Source organism: Danio aesculapii, chromosome 5 (genome assembly GCF_903798145.1).
Source record: "Danio aesculapii chromosome 5, fDanAes4.1, whole genome shotgun sequence".
In the NCBI taxonomy this organism is placed as follows: domain Eukaryota; kingdom Metazoa; phylum Chordata; class Actinopteri; order Cypriniformes; family Danionidae; genus Danio; species Danio aesculapii.
The window spans coordinates 911,302-932,008 of NC_079439.1; the positions used below are offsets into that span (position 1 = coordinate 911,302).

Genomic DNA, 20,707 nt, shown 5'->3' on the forward strand with positions numbered 1-20,707 from the left:
GCCATGTCAGCAACTCAGGCTATTTTATGCCAATTTTATTTTTTATTTTAATTTATTCATTTAATGCCATGCAAGCATTAAAAGCTTAGGCTATTTTTATAGCAATTATATTTTATTTTTTATTTATTTATTTTATTTTTAAATGCCATGTCAGCATATCAGGCTATTTTTATGGCAATTATATTTTATTTTTTATTTTTATTTATTCATTTAATGCCATGCAAGCATTAAAAGCTTAGGCTATTTTTATAGCAATTATATTTTATTTTTTATTTATTTATTTTATTTTTAAATGCCATGTCAGCATATCAGGCTATTTTTATGGCAATTATATATATTTTTTTATTTCTTTATTTTTATTTTATTTCTTAAATTAATTTTTTTTTATTTCATTTATTTATGTATTTATTTATTTATTTATGCCATGTCAGCACCTTAGACTATTTTCAGGGTAATTTTATTTAATTTAATACATTTTCATTTTTAAACGTCACATCAGCATCTTAGACTAGTTTCATGGCAATTTCATTTAATCTATTTAATTAATATTTTATTCTTTTTAAATGCCATGTCAGCATATCAGGCTATTTTTATAGCAATTATATTTTATTTTTTATTTCTTTATTTTTATTTTATTTCTTAAATTTATTTGTTTTTATTTCATTTATTTATTTATTTATTTATTTATTTATTTATTTATTTATTTATCCATTTATCTATTTATGTATTTATTTATTTATTTATGCCATGTCGCCACCTTAGACTATTTTCAGGGTAATTTTATTTAATTTAATTAAGACATTTTCATTTTTAAACGCCACATCAGCATCTTAGACTAGTTTCATGGCAATTTCATTTAATCTATTTAATTAATATTTTATTATTTTTAAATGCCATGTCAGCATATCAGGCTATTTTTATGGCAAGTTTGTTTATTTATTTATTTATTTTGATGCCATGTCAGCATCTCAGGCTATTTTCATGGAAATTTTGCTTTTATTTATTTATTTATTTATTTAATTTTTATTTTAAAATGCCATGTCAGCATATCAGGCTATTTTATGGCAAGCTTAATTTTATTTATTTATTTCATTATTACTTTATTTATTTCTTGTTTTGATACCGTGTCAGCATCTTAGGCTATTTTCATGGCAATTCTGTTTTATTTATTTATTAATTTAATTAATTTTTATTTTTAAATGCTATGTCAGCACATTAGGCTATTGTTATGGCAAAATTGTTTATTTATTTGTGCCACATCTTAGGCTATCTTTATGGCAATTTTACTCATTTACTTATTTTTAAAATTTATTTTTTTTTATTTATTTGTTTGTTTAATTTATGTCACATCAGCATCTTAGGCTGTTTTCATGGCAAGTCTATTTTATTTAATAAATATAATTTAATTTTAAAATGCAATGTTAGCATATCAGGCTTTTTTATGGCAAGTTTATTTTTAATTATTTATGCCTCATCAGCATCTTAGGCTATTTATTTATTAATTTTTTTTTTTTTTTTTAAATGCCATGTCAGCATCTGAGGCTATTTTTATGGCTATTTTATTTTACATTTATTCACTTATTTATTTGCTTTAATGTTATGTCAGCATTAAGGCTATTTTCTTGGTACTTTTATTTAATAATTCATTAATTTATTTATTTATGCATGCCACATTAGCATCTTAGGTTATTTTCATGGCAATTTAATTTATGTTTAAGGCCATATCAGCATTGTACGCACTCTAATGGACAGCTGCTTCTCACTCAGGGCTGCTGTTTATGCTAATGAGGGAGAGATTGGCACTAGTGGGCGGGGCTTTCCCTCTCTGATGACACATAAAAACTGAGAATGTCAATCGAAGTGTTTCTGCAGACTGCTAACAAGTCTGATTATAAACAAATACAATTAATTCATGTTTCACCATCAGAGGCTGGAGATATCCACACACTGCTGACAGACAATTGTGTTTAAACCCTTTTAAAAGTCATTTCTGCATAAGAGGTGTCCTTTAAGGGGGTCAGAATGCATTTCAACAGTGCACACAATATAATCAACACTGCTAAACTCAAAGCAAGAGGCCATTTTGAGTGTATGAAGTGAACAAGACACACACACACACTCTCTCTCTCTTCCCTCCAGCTAAAGCCTCTTTCTGGGGAATGCTGGGAAGGAATGTCAGCTATGTGAGAGTGGAATAAATGAGCGACCCGAGGGAAAAACTGCTGCCGAGCGCTCGAGTAGGTAAACAGCAATGCAGACCCAACAACTGGACACTTGTTGCCCACACACACATGCGCACACACACACAAACGATTGTTTACGCTGAACTCAATGTAGGTCAATGGAGTCCATTAATTACCCATGATGCAACAAGCAGGCCGGCGTGTGTTCATGCTAACACCTAGCAGCGCAGAAAACAAGACTGCTCACTTTCACATGCTCAGAGATTTAATGATGGCTGTTGCCTAGTGGTGTAACAGATCACGAATCTCACAGTTCGGGTCACACCGAGTCACGGATCAGACCATTTTTCAGATCAGCCAAAAAGGGGAGGAAACTAATGTCATTTGCTTCCATTTATTACAGATTGCAATAAATGAATGGAGAACCTGTCATTTAAATGAGCAATATCACACGAGCAGCAGTGCGATGTGGCTGTATATCAGCACTGGTGGGAGGTCTGCGTTGGCGTAAGGTCGCAGGCCGAGTGCCTTATGGCTCGTTTCCACTGACTGGTACGGTACGGTTTGGCTCGGTTTGGTACGGGTCACCTTTATCAGGCTTGCGTTTCCACTAACAAGGGTACCCTTTTGGTGGGCGTGGTGTATGACAGAAAGATTCAGTCGACGTCATTCTCGCTTTGAGGAAATGTCTACAATAAAGCTGTACAGGTCGCTCACATATCATATGAGAAGCACTTCTCACAAAACAGATGCTTTACACGCATAAATACTTGTGTAGAAATGTTTATTACTAATTTTTCAATGAACATGAGTTGATTATAACTGCAGATCAAAAACAGTGCGAAAGACAGCCTACTGTAACGTCTGTAATTATATTAAATAAATAAATAAATGAACATATATAAACACATACAGCCACTTACAGTCTCCGATATGTTAACAACTACTGAAGAACTACACACAACAGACATTTCATCCGTATTTAGGTTCAAAAACAACAAAATATACAGCCTACAGTCAGTGTAAACCTCTCATCTGTGTCTATAATCTTCAGCAGCACATGTAGTCTCAGTTAGAGAACAATTCCATCATTCTGAGTTCATAATATTCCAGAAGGTGATAATAACAATAATAGTTAAACAAGGCAGTTTGTTCACGTTTGCTGAAAAAATAATCTGCTCCTTTTTTTCCGGCTTCTCCTTTGTTTCTTCACGCTTCACTCTTGCGTTTGTCAGTGTCTGACAGGATCGGGTTTCAAAAGCACGTCAATAATCAAGCGCAGGTTATTATCATCAGCTCAAGAAGTTTATTATTTCAGATATAGACGCGCGCGAGCGCAAGGAAGAAAGCGAAACCTCTCGCGCCTCAGACTGCCTCGTAAAAAACTACGGGGCACAGGGTAAATCTGCTCTACTCCATGGCTTTATGGCTGTTTATCAAGACGACGACAAGGTTTGTTTGAGCCCGGGTCGACCATGGCTCGTTATTATATGTATTTATAATTCCGCTAAAATCTCTCGCTGTGTAATTCAAACATGGTGGGTTTTTTGTTTTCATTCTGGCTTGTTGCGTAAGCGAATGACGTATCTCTGTAAACCAATAGCGTTCAGCTGCGCGTCTAGCTCCTCCTTTTGGTACCCTTTCTCGTGTATGGTACCCTTTCGAAAGGGTGCCGAAAAAATGGTACGGTACGGTTCGGATCAGTGCGCTTTTTGACAGTGGAAACGGCTATAAAAGCGTACCAAACCAAACCGAACCGTACCGTACCACTCAGTGGAAACGGGCCATTAGTGTCCCACCAGTGCCGATATACAGCCATATTGCACTGCTACTCATGTGATATCGCGTTTATACAACAGTTCGACGATACAAGAAAGAAAAATAAACACGGAGAGTCTAAAAACCCTTTTGTACGAGGAACTACTTTCTTCCGCCATTCATTCCCATCTGCAGCTGACATCAGAACAGCAGAAACCGCTGCTCATTCACCAACATCACTGTAGAGCTAGTGTTTGAATGACTCTCTAGCGTAATGTCTAAAGTGATGACAAAACAGCTGATTTTGCTCACATTTTAAGATTATAAGGCTGAACGGCATGAAATGCCATCAGTCTACAGAGATATCTCCCTACATTATAATACTGAACACCATGAAATGCCATCAGTCTACAGAGATATCTCCCTACATTATAATGCTGAACACCATGAAATGCCATCAGTCTACAGAGATATCTCCCTACATTATAATGCTGAACACCATGAAATGCCATCAGTCTACAGAGATATCTCCCTACATTATAATGGTGAACACCATGAAATGCCATCAGTCTACAGAGATATCTCCCTACATTATAAGGCTGAACACCATGAAATGCCATCAGTCTACAGAGATATCTCCCTACATTATAAGGCTGAACACCATGAAATGTCATCAGTCTACAGAGATATATCCCTACATTATAATGCTGAACACCATGAAATGTCATCAGTCTACAGAGATATCTCCCTACATTATAAGGCTGAACACCATGAAATGCCATCAGTCTACAGAGATATCTCCCTACATTAATGCTGAACACCATGAAATGCCATCAGTCTACAGAGATATCTCCCTACATTATAAGGCTGAACACCATGAAATGCCATCAGTCTACAGAGATATCTCCCTACATTATAAGGCTGAACACCATGAAATGCCATCAGTCTACAGAGATATCTCCCTACATTATAAGGCTGAACACCATGAAATGCCATCAGTCTACAGAGATATCTCCCTACATTAATGCTGAACACCATGAAATGCCATCAGTCTACAGAGATATCTCCCTACATTAATGCTGAACACCATGAAATGTCATCAGTCTACAGAGATATCTCCCTACATTAATGCTGAACACCATGAAATGCCATCAGTCTACAGAGATATCTCCCTACATTAATGCTGAACACCATGAAATGCCATCAGTCTACAGAGATATCTCCCTACATTAATGCTGAACACCATGAAATGCTATTAGTCTACTGAGATATCTCCCTACATTATAATGCTGAACACCATGAAATGCCACCAGTCTACCGAGATATCTCCCTACAGTCTATTACAGTCTACAGTATTTCCGTTGCATTCGGTATATTGTGACTGGTGCCAGCGTTTACCTGGAGACTTTTAGGAATGAAAAGGAGACAGAAACTATTTCACTCTTCCTATTGGGCTTTATTCGTTTCTCCCAAGTGCTATCGACTACATACATGCCAGTCAACGACAAGGAGTAGGCAAAAGAAAAAGAGACACTCAAACATCGGTCACAAAATAAAATGTTACATTATTGAAATAAAAGAATGATACAGCGGTAGAGCGACCATCACACGCTTCTCAGAGCTCGCCGGAACTGAACTGAACATCTCAAAGGTGAAACAATCACAGAAGAAGTCCTCTTAACTGGGACATGACATTCATATACAACGCATGTCAAACATTAATCGACCATTACAATATCACAATAATTAACCATGAAAAAAGCAGAGCAATTACTACCAGACTGCTGATGTGTTTGCGAGAAAGAAAAGCACTAAACGCATGCGGGCATTTCTTCTTTCTTTCTGCCAACACATCACACTTTCCTGATGTGTGAGTCCCATATCTCACACTCAGAGCACTACAATTACTTATGGTAACATTATAAATACAGCACTACAACATACAAAGTAGGGGTGTCAAAATCAATTCGCCGGGATATCGAATTGAACCGAATCGAGGAGACAAGTGTAGGTTCACACCTCTAATACAAAGAGAGATCGACTTGAAATATAACTTACCAGTTTAATAATGATTTGATCAGCTGTAGTTACACTGTTTTAATCATCTAAGGGGTTATTATGCAGTCCTGTTGCCATCTTGTGGATAGAAAACATCAACCGTCTTTGGTCTACTCAGTATGGCAGGCTGATGGCCACCGACGTGCTGTCTCTCAGAAATTGTAAATAATAAACTAATAAAAATAATTTAATAATTTTAAATAATAATTAATAATTTTAAATAAATAATTTTAAAAATAATTAAAATAAAAAATAGGCACTATCCTTATAAATAAACTTCACAGTTGCAACCTAAACAACTACTGCTGTCCAACAGCTGCAATATTTGTCAAACTGTAGACTGTCCTCTGCTTGTTGCTGACTGTATGTGGGCAGAGTAATACACAATGGTGAAGGGTGAAGAGGCCTTCGTGTGCTGTTACTGGCAAAATATCGCACAGCTATCAGCCAATCAGATTCAAGAACCAGACAGAACTGTTGTACAATTATAAATAACACAAAGAAATAATCAGCTGAATTAAAATAAAATAAAATATTCAGTGCTGTGAAAAATTCACAGTTCCTACTACTGTTGCTGATAACGCTAAATGGAGAAGTCTTACACCATTTGTACAACCCATTTATTTTTAGTCTCATCATAAATAATTGATTGAGTTCTTCACTCATAAACTTCATTTTCATTGCTAGATGATCAGTTCTAAACTACTATTCAGCGGCATATTTTTGATGGCTGGTTGTCGTCACCTACTGGTTAAATAATGTAATTGCTGCCCTGGGTTCCTGGCCCTTTAATGAACAAGCTGAAATTTATGACAGCTGTCATTTTATTTGCATCGCATTTTAATGCATATTAAATGAAAATACAACACAGTGCAGGTGTTGTATACAACATTTGATATTATACACTGTAAAAATATCAGTAAACAAGTAGTTTTCCATGTTTTGTGATTATGTTTTTATTTATTTTTCAGTTTATTTCTGCTTTTGAACTGCATTATGGGATCTTAATCTTTCAACAACTTTTAACCTTGACAAGTGTGTAAAAAGTGTGTTTTCTGCACATGTGTAATAGTCTGCAGTGCTATCTTGTCAGGTGGGGGTTGCATATTACTCTACAAAAGCCTTGTAATAAACTGCAGCACCTTTTATGTTATTTGACAGACTTCTATCTCTAGATCTTATTTCTTATTACATAATAATATTATTTTAAACAACTAATGTCAATAAAAGTCACTTTATTAAACTGTAGAGTTCAACATCAAAAGTGGACAGAGAAGTGGACCTGACAGCAGAATAGAACTTAAAACATCAAGGTTAAGCAGTGAATTACTTTTGATTTTTCATGTAAATATTTATACTTTATATAAACTCTCTTTTTATTTTTATTTATTTATTATTATTTACTTATTTAATTTTAATTTTCTTACTGTTAATATTATTTTTAAGTGTAGTAAGTTATCCTGGAGTTGTTTTGTCGTAATGTGATGTTCAGATGTTTAAATGTCTTGTTTAAATGTTGAGAAAAACCCAATAAAAAAATAAATAAAAAAAGTGGACAGAGCAGAGACCGACATCTCATAATGCAATTCACCACCGCAAATAAACACTTGTGAATCAACTGTTCATTAACAGATAATCTTCACAGTGTAACCTCGTCTGTACGGCAGACAACCAAACATGCCGATTTAAAAGCATGCAATTTTATAATTCCAACACAAACAAGCATTTCATTGATCTCAGAACCATGCAAACTGTGTCAAAATGATAGAGTAGACCGTGTTTTCAGTAAAATGGGCCTGTAATGCTGGATTTGAGCCCAGCTCTATGTTTTTCCTCAGCAGTTGATAAACTCAATGCACACACAGAGCGTCCAGCAGCTTAAAACACTAGAGAGAAACCTACAACCGGTCACAGCTGTCCACTGTGTGTGTGCGTGCATGTGTGTGTACAAGGCCATGTGCTTCTCGAACAGAAAAAACATGCTATGAAATGGAGGCCATGAAGTCTGAAGTTTGCAAGATACTTTTAATACTTACTAAAGCTCAGAATATTAAGAGAAGAGCTCGTTTGCACTGATATACTACACACAATTAAATATGTAATGGTAAAATGACTACAAAAAGAGCAGATATAGTACACGCAACTCAATTCAGTGCTTATTTGCACCCATTTACTGCATGCAATTTAATATGTTATGATGAATTGATTATTTAAATGAATAAAAGTGCATATTTGAGGTGATATACTACATGCATTTCAATATGTAATAGCAAAATGACTAGAAAAATAATAAAAGTGCTTTTTTGAGCAGATATAATACATGCAATTCAACATCAGGACATATATATAGCCAGATAAACTATATGCAATTCAATTTGAATGGTAAAATGATAATTAACTGTAATAAAAGTGCTTATTTGCATTGACATACTACATGCTATTTATTATGTAAAGGTAAAATGACTACAAAAATAATAAAAGTGCTTTTTTGAGCACATAGTACATGCATATATAGTTAGATATAGTACACGCAATGCAATTTAATGCTTGTTTGCACTAATATACCACATGCAATTTAATATGTAAAGGTAAAATGATAATAAAATGTAATAAATAGTGCTTGTTTGAGAAGATAGTACATGCAATTTAATACATATTGGCAAATTGATAATTTAAATCAGGAGTCACCAATCTCGTTCCTGCAGAGCACTGGACCTCCAGGGTTTAGCTCCAACTTGCCTCAACACACCTGCCTGGGTGTTTCAAGTATAGCTAGTAAGACCTTGATTAGCTTGTTCAGGTGTGTTTGATTAGGGTTGGAGCTAAAATCTGCAGGACACCGGCCCTCCAGGAACAAGCTTGGTGATTCCTGATTTAAATAAAAGTGCATATGAGCAGATACAGTACATGCAATTCAATTCAATATGTAAAGGTAAAAGGATTAATAAATGTAATAAAAGTACATTGGTATACTACATGCAATTCAATATGTAATGGTACAATGAATAAAAAAAATAAGTCCTTTTTTGAGCAGATATAGTACATGCAATTCAACATCAGGACATATATAGATAGATATAGTTCGTGCAATTCAATATGCAATGGAAAAATGATAATTAAATGTAACAGAAGAGCTTTGTTGCATTGATATACCACATGCAATTTAATATGTAAAGGTTAAAATAACTATAAAATATAATAAAATGCTTTTTTGAGCACATACATATAGTAAGGTATAGTATGCACATTCAATTCAGTGCTTATTTGCACAGATATACTACATGCAATTTAATATGTAAAGGTTAAAATAACTATAAAATATAATAAAATGCTTTTTTGAGCACATACATATAGTAAGGTATAGTATGCACATTCAATTCAGTGCTTATTTGCACAGATATACTACATGCAATTTAATATGTAATATGTATTGGCAAATTAATTATTAAAAAAAGCACTTTTATTAATTTTGGAGCAGATGTAGTACATGCAATTCAATTCAGTGCTTATTTGCACTGGCATACTACATGCAATTTAACATGCGATGGTAAATAGATTTTTTAAATTAATCACAGTGCATATTAGAGCAGATATAGCACATGCAAGTCAACATTTAATGGTAAAACACTATAAAATGTAGAAAAGTGCTTATTTGCACTGATATACTACATGCAATTCATTACAATGATGCACATGTATGTATATATACAGATTAAGAAGTTTACCATAGAACAATTCTACAGACACTGGGGCATGAAGTATATTAGTATTAAGCAATAACTATAAATGACAACACTATTTTTCAGGTGGATTGTTTCACCATTAGAGTTTAATTTCGCTTCTATGTTCACCTTTGGGCCGCTCTATCCAACAGCAGAACAGCACTTACTGAGGCGGCGGGGCTAAAGATATCACATGCCTATCTGATTGGTCAGATTTGAATGAACAATTCATACATGCAACACAACGCTTGACAAACAAAGTAAAGTTAACGCATCACTGATATAGCATTTCACAACAGTTTAGTCGATACATTACGCATATATTACATATTAAGCTCTAAAACTCCCACAAACTCTTCAGGATTGTGACTCTCATTAGTGTTGAAAGCAGAAGAGACACAGTCTGAGCGTACAGTAACAGCTCTGCTAAAGCAAGTATTATTGATCCATCCGGCGCCTCCTTAAAGCTCCGACACTCTGGAGATTTTCCACTGAAGTCATGCAACAAGCAGCCGTTCAGAGACAACACACTCCATTAACATCACCACACACACACTCTGTATAACCCAGTAATTCCCTTTCAGTCGTGCCTGTACATGCTGTGCAGAGCTGGGTAGTATTGGATTACATGTAATCTGGATTACGTAATCAGATTACAGAAATCAGGTACTTGTAATTGGAGTAAACTACTTTTAATCAGATTACAGTTACTTTTTATGCAGGGCTCAATTGTGACCGTTTTGGTCACATATGCACCTGTAATATCATCTATGCGACCTCAAAATAGATTTGGGAGCATGTGCGAGTGCATAAAATCGTTGCTGTGCAACCAGTTTTCAATGCGAAATGTTCACCGCATTTAAGAGACATCCACATAGAACGCATCCTTACACCTGAAACACAGCGCTCAGGATTAGTTTAAACCAGTTGGCATGTTAACTTGCTGCAGTAAACAAAGCCTGCAATGCCTGCCCCGCCTTTAAGCTCTTCTGATTGGCTCACTGCTCTCGAAAAATGCGAATGGACTGGTTAGTATCAGCCGTCAATCACTCAGTAATTAGCCCCTTTGACACATACACATGCCGGCAATTTTCCGGAAAGGTCTGTATGTGTGAACAGGCCTTTTTTGATAATACCGGTAAATTCGTTCCGGCAATTTTCCGGTAAGAGAAGTTGTAACATTACCGGTAATTTGCCGGAATGCTGCTCTGTGTGATCGCAGAAGCAAGATTGCCGGAGAGAGCGCGTTCACGTCTAGAACGCGTTGACACGAGACGTCTACTCTAGCCAATCAGAACACTCAGACACATGCACATCCGCGCGGTTTATGAAGATAAAAACCTTTGAATAGTTTTCCAGACACATTTAGCTGCTAGATGTTAGTCAAATAATGTTTCGACATTCCTCAATGCCAACTGTGGAAAAAGTTATCGATAAGACGCTTTTGATAAGCCGTTGGTCGTTTACCTTCAAGCTCTGCTTCCTTCAGTCGCGTGAAGCAGCTGGTGAGCGCCAGCACACACATATTTTGTACATCTCGACATGCGAAAGTGTTCCTCCATATGTTTTCATCAAAGTTGTTCACAATACTGATCCATTCACAAAGTTTGTAATGTAGTCAAATGTTTACAAACACAAGCACAGCCGTTTACAGCTGATTTCTGCTTAATGATGTCAGAATTTACCGGTATTTTGGAATAGGTGTGTGAACGGTCTTTTATGAGGATAATTCCGGAACGTCCTCGCCTGTGTGAACAGAGCTTTTTAATCTACCGGTAAAGTTGTTCCGGAAATTTTCCGGATATTTACCGGTATCAATGTGTAAAAGCGGCTATTCTCTTCTGCCTTCAGATGACAGGGAGCGACAACTGTGAAAATATGAAGCGCTGAAGATGAGGGAATGAAAATAACAGTGACAGGTTTTGTTTTACAAACAACCCAATGGCCCATTTCCACTGACTGGCACAGTACGGGTCACCTTTATCAGGCTTGTGTTTCCACTGCCTAAAGGGTACCCTTTTGGTGGGAGTGTTGTATGACAGGCTAGGCTATCTAAACCGTGCCCAGGTGGTTTCCCGGATTGTTTGAGAAGTGTGAGTGCTCTGAATCGGGCTCAGGCATGGTTCTGTTGGCCAGCCCTGGCCTGGTTGGAAGGTGTGCCAGAAAACAGTTCACTTGGGTTTTGGCGCGGTACGCTTGTGTATGAGTGCAAAACTTGCCTGAGCCTGAAACTGAAGACGAGACGTGACATTTAAGGGACTGTTTCAATTGGATTTATTAATCATTCTTACTGTTCAATGAACGCAAACTGTCGGAGATTATTAAAGACGCAAACCCCTCACTGCACCAAGGCTGCACCTTCAGCAAACCTCATACCTGCAGCACGAGGACTTTATAATCGTTTATGAACGTCAAAAGTGCTGGATCTGTTCTGCAAATTATTTGACTGTGTGTCACTGCATCCCAAACGACTGAAATGATATAACTAAAGCAATCTCCACTGCTCAAGGCAACTGTACATAGTACGAGTAAGCCCCACGTCATTTTTGCTCGAGGAAATCTCGCTCAAAGTAAAGCTGTATGGGTCGTACACATATACAAGCAGCACTTCTCACAACACAGACGCTTTATACATATAAATACTGTATAAATGTTCATTACTAACCTTTCTATCAACATGATTTAATTATAACTGCAGGTCAATGATGTGTGAAACAGCCTACTGTATTATATAAAATACATAAATAAATGAACATATATGAACACATACAGCCCATTTCCACTGTGGTGCGGTACGCTTTTATGGCCATTTCCACTGTCAAAAGGAACCTAAAGGCAAACCATACCACATTTTGGTCACCATTTGCAAAGGGCACCAAAAGGCGGAGCTAGACACGCAGCTGAACGCGATTGGTTTGCAGAGATACATCACTAACGTATACACAAGCAGGAGAATGAAAACAAAGGAAGCACTACTTTTAAAAACACAGCAGAGACATAATAATAATAATATTAGACCATCATAGATCATAAAACTATATGCATATAATAAAAATCCACGGTCGACACAAGCTCAAACTTTGTCATCGTCTTGATGAACAGCCACAAAGACAAGAAAAACTAAATCTGCCGTGTCCTGCTGTTGTTGTTTCACGAGGCCGTCTAAAAATGCTAGCAGTTTCACTTTCTTCAAAGAGCTCACCGCGCATCAATACTGAAATCATATTACCGAGCTCATATTAATAACGTGTGCGTGATCACTGAAGCGTTTCTGATATCTGATCCTTTCAGAAAGGGACAAATGTGAGAGAGAAGCCGGAAAAAACAGCAGCAAATGATGAATTCTGCAACAGAAAACTGATCAAACGGCCATGTTTAACTATTATCATCAGCCTCTGGACTATTATGAACTCAGAATGAGGGAATTACTCTCTAACATGTGCTGCTGAAGATTTCAGACTCAGATGAGAGGTTTGCTCTGACTGTAGGCTATATTTTGTGTTGTTTTTGAACCCAAATAAGGACTAAATGTATGCTGTGTGTAGTTTATCTGTAATTGGTGACATATCTGGCACTGTAATGGCTATTTAATGTAATAAATGTAGATTTTCTGAGCAAATTTATTTATTTAATTAATTCTCTATTATTTATATATATATATATATATATTTAGCAGGGATAGTGTTTATGAATCAACAGTAAGCCAGAAATAAATGTAAATAAGCCAGAGTTAGCCTCAAGGGCTAATATACTATATGCAATTAAAAAACACGCACATTTAACAAACTAAAACCATGCTTCAAAAGGCAACAGTTTGTAATATTCAACCAAGTAATTCCCTTTAAAATGTGCATGTACTGACTGCTACAAACAAGTGATAACAGAGGCATACGTGTGCATGTGTGTGTGAGAGTTTACTGCTCCAGTCTGGTTTTTCATGTTATGCAAACGCGAGCCGGACACATGTATGCATGAGTGACTGCTCTGAAAGTGGCTCATATTCACAGCTGAAACTCTGACGACAGCTGCAGGTTTACTGTACAGGCCTCCCTTTAACAATCAACACGTATTTCTAAACGTTTACTGCGAGATCTGAAACTTACTGGGCCTTTTACCACATGCTAAAGTACTCAGATACACCACATGCAATGGTAAAACACATACTGTGATTATTACAGTAGCTCATCTGATTCTGAGAAGTCAGAGTAAGTTGTAAAAGCATGCTGGAATATTCATATATATTCACATATAATAGTAAAGTTAGTATTATGAGTAGTAAAAGTGCTCCTGTATTCACATTTAATACTTGTAACACTACATGCAATAGTAAAATTAGGATGAGTATTAAAAATGCCATTGTTTGAACGTATAATAATTGCAACACTATATGCAAGAGTAAAAATAGGATTAGGAGTATTTAAAATGCAATATTGATAACGTACAACAGTTAGAACAACACATGCCATATTAAAATTTGGATTATTAATATTCAAAGTGTCTATTTATTCACATATAATAGTTGTACTACTATATGAAATATTAAAATCAGGATTATGAGAATTAAAAGTGCCATATTTTGGGTACAATAATCGCAACATTGCATGCAATAGTAAAAATAGGATTATGAGTATTAAACATGTTCATATATTGACATATACTACTTGCAACACTGTATTCAATATTAAAGTGAGGATTATGAGAATTAAAAGTGCCATATTTTGGGTACAATAATTACAACATTGCATGCATTAGTAAATATAGGATTATGAGTATCAAACGTGCTCATTTATTGACATATACTACTTGCAACACTGTATGCAATATTAAAATGAGGATTATGAGAATTAAAAGTGCCATATTTTGGGTACAATAATCGCAACATTGCATGCAATAGTAAAAATAGGATTATGAGTATTAAACGTGCTTATATATTGACATACTACTTGCAACACTGTATTCAATATTAAAGTGAGGATTATGAGTATTCTAAGTGCCCAATTATTCACATATAACAGTTGTAATGCTATGTTCAATATTAAAATGAGTATTAGAAGTGCTCATATTCACATATAATAGTTGTACCACTATATGCAATAGTAAAATTAGGATTATGAGCATTAAAGTGCTCATTTATTCATGTACAGTACTTAAAACACTATATACAAAAGAAAATAAAGATTATGAGTATTAAAAATGCTTATTTATTCACATATATACTTACAACACTATATGCAATAGTAAAATTAAGATTGTGAGTATTAAAATGGCCCTAGTATGCAATAGTAAAAATAGGATAATGATTATTAAAAGTGCTCATATTTACATATAATACATGCAGCGCTATACGCAATATTAAACTTAGGATTAGGAGTGTTCAAATTGCTCATTTATACATATAAAACAGCAGCACTTAATGCGGTAAAATCAAGTCAAATAAAATTGAGAATTAGAAGAGCGCATTTGGACAAATATTCCACTTGCAATACTGTGTGATCAGTAAAACAGCAACTTAAAACAGCAAATCTGGTGAGATATCCTATATGGTAAACTATTTTTTATTATTATATGAAGTATTGCATTTAGTTCATGCAAATACGACATCCAAAACTATTACTTTTGAGAATTTAAGTGTAAAACATGACCATCTCAGCACATAATGTGCAGTCAGTACTATATGCAATAATCAAATTTGAATTCTATATAAATATAATCTTTATTTTAGCATTAGATACAGTGTTTTAGATAATTATTAAAATATTTACTCTGAGGGAATACATTTTGTGCAATATTTTTAATGGCAAAAGATATATTATGAGCATTAAAAGTGCTAATCTGAGCACATTTAGCACATGTGCTAATGTCAAAACGTGCACTTTCATTAATTATAATCTTAATTTTATGACTAAATATAGTACTGAATGTAGAATTATGCATTATAATAAATTAAAGGTATATACTACCTGTAATACTATAAGAAAATTAGATTACAAGTATAAAACATGCTAATCTGAGCACATTTAGCACATGTGCTAATGTCAAAATGTGCACTTTCATTAATTATAATCTTAATTGTATGACTAAATATAGTACTGAATGTAGAATTATGCATTATAATAAATTACAGGTATATACTACATGCAATACTATTATAAAAAAATTGAATTACGAGTATAAAACATGCTAATCTGAGCACATTAATGTGCAGGTAATACTATACACAATGAGGCACTTTTAATAATCCAGATTTTATTATGTTTCTATAATTTTTAAGATTATAATAACAAGGAATTCTAGGTATAAACATGCAATATACTAATAGTTTTAATGGAAAAAAATAGTTTGAGTATAAAACGTGCTAATCTGAGTATTTTAGCACACGTGCTACTGTACGCAATGTCAAACTGAGCACTTTCATTAATCATAATCTTAGATTTATGACTACATATAGTATTGCATGTAGAATTCTAGACATACATGCAATACTTCAATACAAAAATTGATTACGAGTATAAAACATGCTAGTCTGAGCACAAATGTGCAGTCAATACTATTCGCAATGATAAAATAGGCAGTTTTAATGACTATAATTCATCATTTAATATGTTTCTACAGTGTTTCAGATTTTAATACCATTAGAATGACTAGAAACTCTAGGTATAAACATGCTATATGCAATATACTAATAGTTTTAATAAAATAATTACTATTTTGAGTGTAAAACGTGCTAATCTGAGCACAATTAGCACACATGCTACTGTATGCAATGTCAAAATAAGCACTTTCACTAATAATATTAATTTTATGATTAAATATAGTATTGCATGTAGAATTATGGATCATAAATTCTAGATATATGCTACTAAATACTATTATAAAAAATTAGATTGAGTATAAAACATGCTAATCTGAGCACAAACGTGCAGTCTATGCTATTCGCTATGATAAAATAGGCAGTTTTAATAACTTTAATCTATATTTTAATATGCTTCTATAGTGTTTCAGATTATAATATGATTTGAATGACTAAAATGTAATGTATAAATATACTCGATGCAATATACTAATAGTTTTAATAAAATCTGAGCACATATACTACTAAAATTTGCACTTAATAATTATAATCTTTATTTCATTATATAAAGTTTTCAGATGATGTTCAGATTAAGAAAAACTGGTTCAGAGAATAAAATGCTAATCTGAGCACACACACACAATACTGATAACACTATATGCAATATATAACTATCAACTCAATCTGCATTTAATGATTAGATATACTATTTTACATGACAATATTACAATTATGTTCTTTAAGTTCTAATATGAGGGAATATAATTTAATGTGCATTTTAAATGAAGATATTAACATTACGAGCTAATCTGAGCACATGCACTTTTAATGTGCACATTTAACGATTATAACCTTTATTTTATGATAAGACACAGCATTTTTTCAGATGGTAATATGATTACAATTACTACATTTTCAACTCAAATATACTATATGCAATATATTAATAGTTTGAATGGGAAAAACACAAGATGGAGTATAAAATGTGCTAATCTGAGCACATCTACAACATGCTCTACAGTATGAAATATTAAAATTAGCACTTATTAGCAAGTATAAACTTAAATTTATCACAAAATATAAAATTTAATATAGTATTCCAGTTACTAAAAGTACTAATATAAGTACTAATACATCCAATACTATTCATTTTAATAGTGGACAAATCAAGATTGAGCATAAAATGTGCTAATCTGAGCACATGTGCATTATGCTCCACATAATGCAACATCAAAATTAGCATTTTAATTCATTATAAAACTTAATTTTGACTAAATATAGTATTGCATGTAGAATTTCAGTTACTAATAATACTAAAACTAGTACTGACGTATCCAATACTATTAATTTTAAAAGACAAATTAAGATTGTGTTCCTCTGAGCACATACACAATGTCAGAATTAGCATTTTAATTAATTATATCCTTAATTTTAACTAGATGTAGTATTGCATGCAGAATTTAAGACAAAAATAAGAACACAATTACTAAAAAAATGAATACAAGTAGGTATATATATATATATATATATATATATATATATATATATATATATATATATATATATATAAAAACTATTAATTTTAATGGACAAACTAAGATTTTTGAGCATAACGTGCTAATCTGTGCACACTTACAGCATGCTCTAGTGTTCTGCAATGTCAAAATTAGCATTTTGAGTCATTATAATCTTAATTTTGACTAAATATAGCATTGCATGCAGAATTTAAGATAAAAACAACATTACAATTACTAAAATAATGAATATAGAGTAGGAATATATGCAATAATATTATTTTAATGGACGAACTAAGATCTTTGAGGGTAATATGAAATATCAAAATGAGACTTTCATTAATTATAAGTTTAAATTTATGACTAGATATCATATTGCATGTAGTATTTTGGATGAGTGTAAGATTACAGCTACTTACAAGTAGATATATATGCAATACTGGTTATTTTAAAGATTTTTTTAATCATAAAAGTGCTAATTTGAGCACATGTACAATATGCTCTACATTATGCAAGGTCAAATTTAGCATTTTAATTAATTATTATATCCTTAATTTTGACTACATATAGTATTGCATGTGGAACTTAAGTTACTAATAACTCTAATATAAGCACTGATAGATCCAAAACTATTCATTTTAGTGGAAAGATTACAATTTTGAGCATAAAAAGCTGATCTGAGCACTAATTCGACATAAAAATTAGCATTTTAGTGAATTATAACCTTAAATTTCACTAGACATAGTATTGCATGTAGAACTTAACATAAAAATAAGATTACAATAAAAAAAACTAATTTAAAGTAGCTATATATGCAGTAATATTAATTTTAATGGACAAACTAACCCTTTAAAGGTAAAATCAGCTAATATGAGCACATGTACAACATGCTACACTGTATGAAACATCAAAATGAGCATTTTAATTCATCATAACCTTGATTTTGTGCACATGTACTTCTGCACATAGAATTTAGGCGAGAGTATGATTACAGCTACTAAAAATACTATTATAAGCAGATATACATGCAATACTGGTCAATTTAAAGGACACATTAAGATTTTTGAGGGTAAAAAGTGGTAATCTGGGCACATATACAACATACTACACTCTTTAAAATATTAAAATGTGCATTAATTAATTACAATCTTAATTTTTTGACTAGATATAGTATTTTGGATGTGTAAGATTACAGCTACTAAAAATACTATTATTGAAGTATATATACAATACTGTTTATTTTAAAAGACAAACTAGGATGAGCATTAAAGGGCCAATCTGAGCACATTTACAACATGCTCTACTGTATTGCAATGTCAAAATAAGCCTTTTAATGAATTATAACATTCATTTTGACTAGATATAGTATCGCATGTAGAATTTAAGATGAAAATAAGATTATGAATACTAAAACAACAAATATAAAGTAGGTGTATTTATGCAAAAATATTAATTTTAATGGACCAAGTAAGATTTTTGAGGGTAAAGTGCTAATCTGAGCACATGTACAACATACTACACTGCTTGAAATATCAAAATGTGCACTTGCCTGTAGAATTTAAGATAAAATAAAGATTACAATTACTAAAAAAGGAATATAAAGTAAGTATACATGCAATAATATTAATTTTAATGGACAAACTAAGATTTTTGAGCATAAAAAGCGCTAATCTGAGCACATATACAACAAGCTACACTGTAAGAACAGCCAATATTATAATTTTAATCAACTATAACCTTGATGCACATGAACTTCTGTAGGTAGAATATAGGTGAGAGTCAGATTACAGCTACTTAAAAATAGTATTATAAGCAGATAAACATGCAATACAGGTAATTTTAAAGGACAAACTAAGATCTTTGAGGGTAATTGGTGCTAATCTGAGCACATATACAGCATACTACACTGTCTGAAATATCAAAATGTGCATTTTAATTAATTATAATATTAATTCTATGACTAGATATAGTACTGCATGTAGTATGTTGGATGAGAGTACGATTACAGCTACTAAAAATACTATTATAAGCAGATATACATGCAATACTGGTCATTTGATAGGACAAACTAAAATTTTAAGGGTAATAGGTGCTAATCTGAGCACATATAGAGCATATGACACTGTCTGAAATATCAAAATGTGCATTTTCATTAATTATAATCTTAATTTTATGCCTAGATATAGTAATGCATGTAGTATGTTGGTTGATTATAAGTTAAAATACTTTTATAAGTAGATATATATGCAATATTGGTAATTTTAAAGATTTTTGAGGGTAAAAAGTGCTGATCTGAGCACATGTTCAACATGCTCCACTGTATGAAATGTCAAAATGAGCACGTTTGACGATTATTAAGCTAATATAAGTCATTAAATACTACGAGCAAGGATAGAAATCAGATTATAACAATGAGAAAAGCTCATGTCACACACGCCTGCACTGTTAAATGAGTGTGGAAGTGATAAGGCCACACACACACACTCTGACAGCTGAAGATCTTTCCACAGTCCAGAAACCGCTGCGAGCACATGATCATCAGTGTGTGTGTGTGTGTGTGTGTGTGTGTTATACATGAACAAACTTCACACTACGCAAACTTCGCGACTGTTGCGCGACGCGTGGAGAGAGAGAGTGTGTGTGTGTGTGTGTGTGTGTTCAGTCAGTGTGAGCCGAAAGAAGTTTGAGTGTGTAAGTGTGTGTCAGCAACAAGTAGTCTCAGTTTGCTGCTAGTGTTTTTGTAGTTTTTTGTGCGAGTAAAGTTGCTGTCAGGTGTGTGTGTGCGCGCGTGAACACAGTGTTTAACGATTGTTGTGTTGTGGCCTTAATCTGTGCGAGTGTGTGTGTGAGTGTGCTGGAGTTTTAAAGCTCCTGCAGCAGTAGCAGCTAACAGGCTACACA

The 20,707-nt window shown here is 33.5% G+C and overlaps 1 protein-coding gene across 1 annotated transcript in view; it reads right to left on the bottom strand.

Annotated features, from left to right (window-relative positions):
- Positions 1-20,707, bottom strand: part of fubp3 (far upstream element (FUSE) binding protein 3) — a 49,355-nt gene that overhangs the window by 28,412 nt on the left and 236 nt on the right. The gene's annotated exons all lie outside the window — the stretch shown is intronic.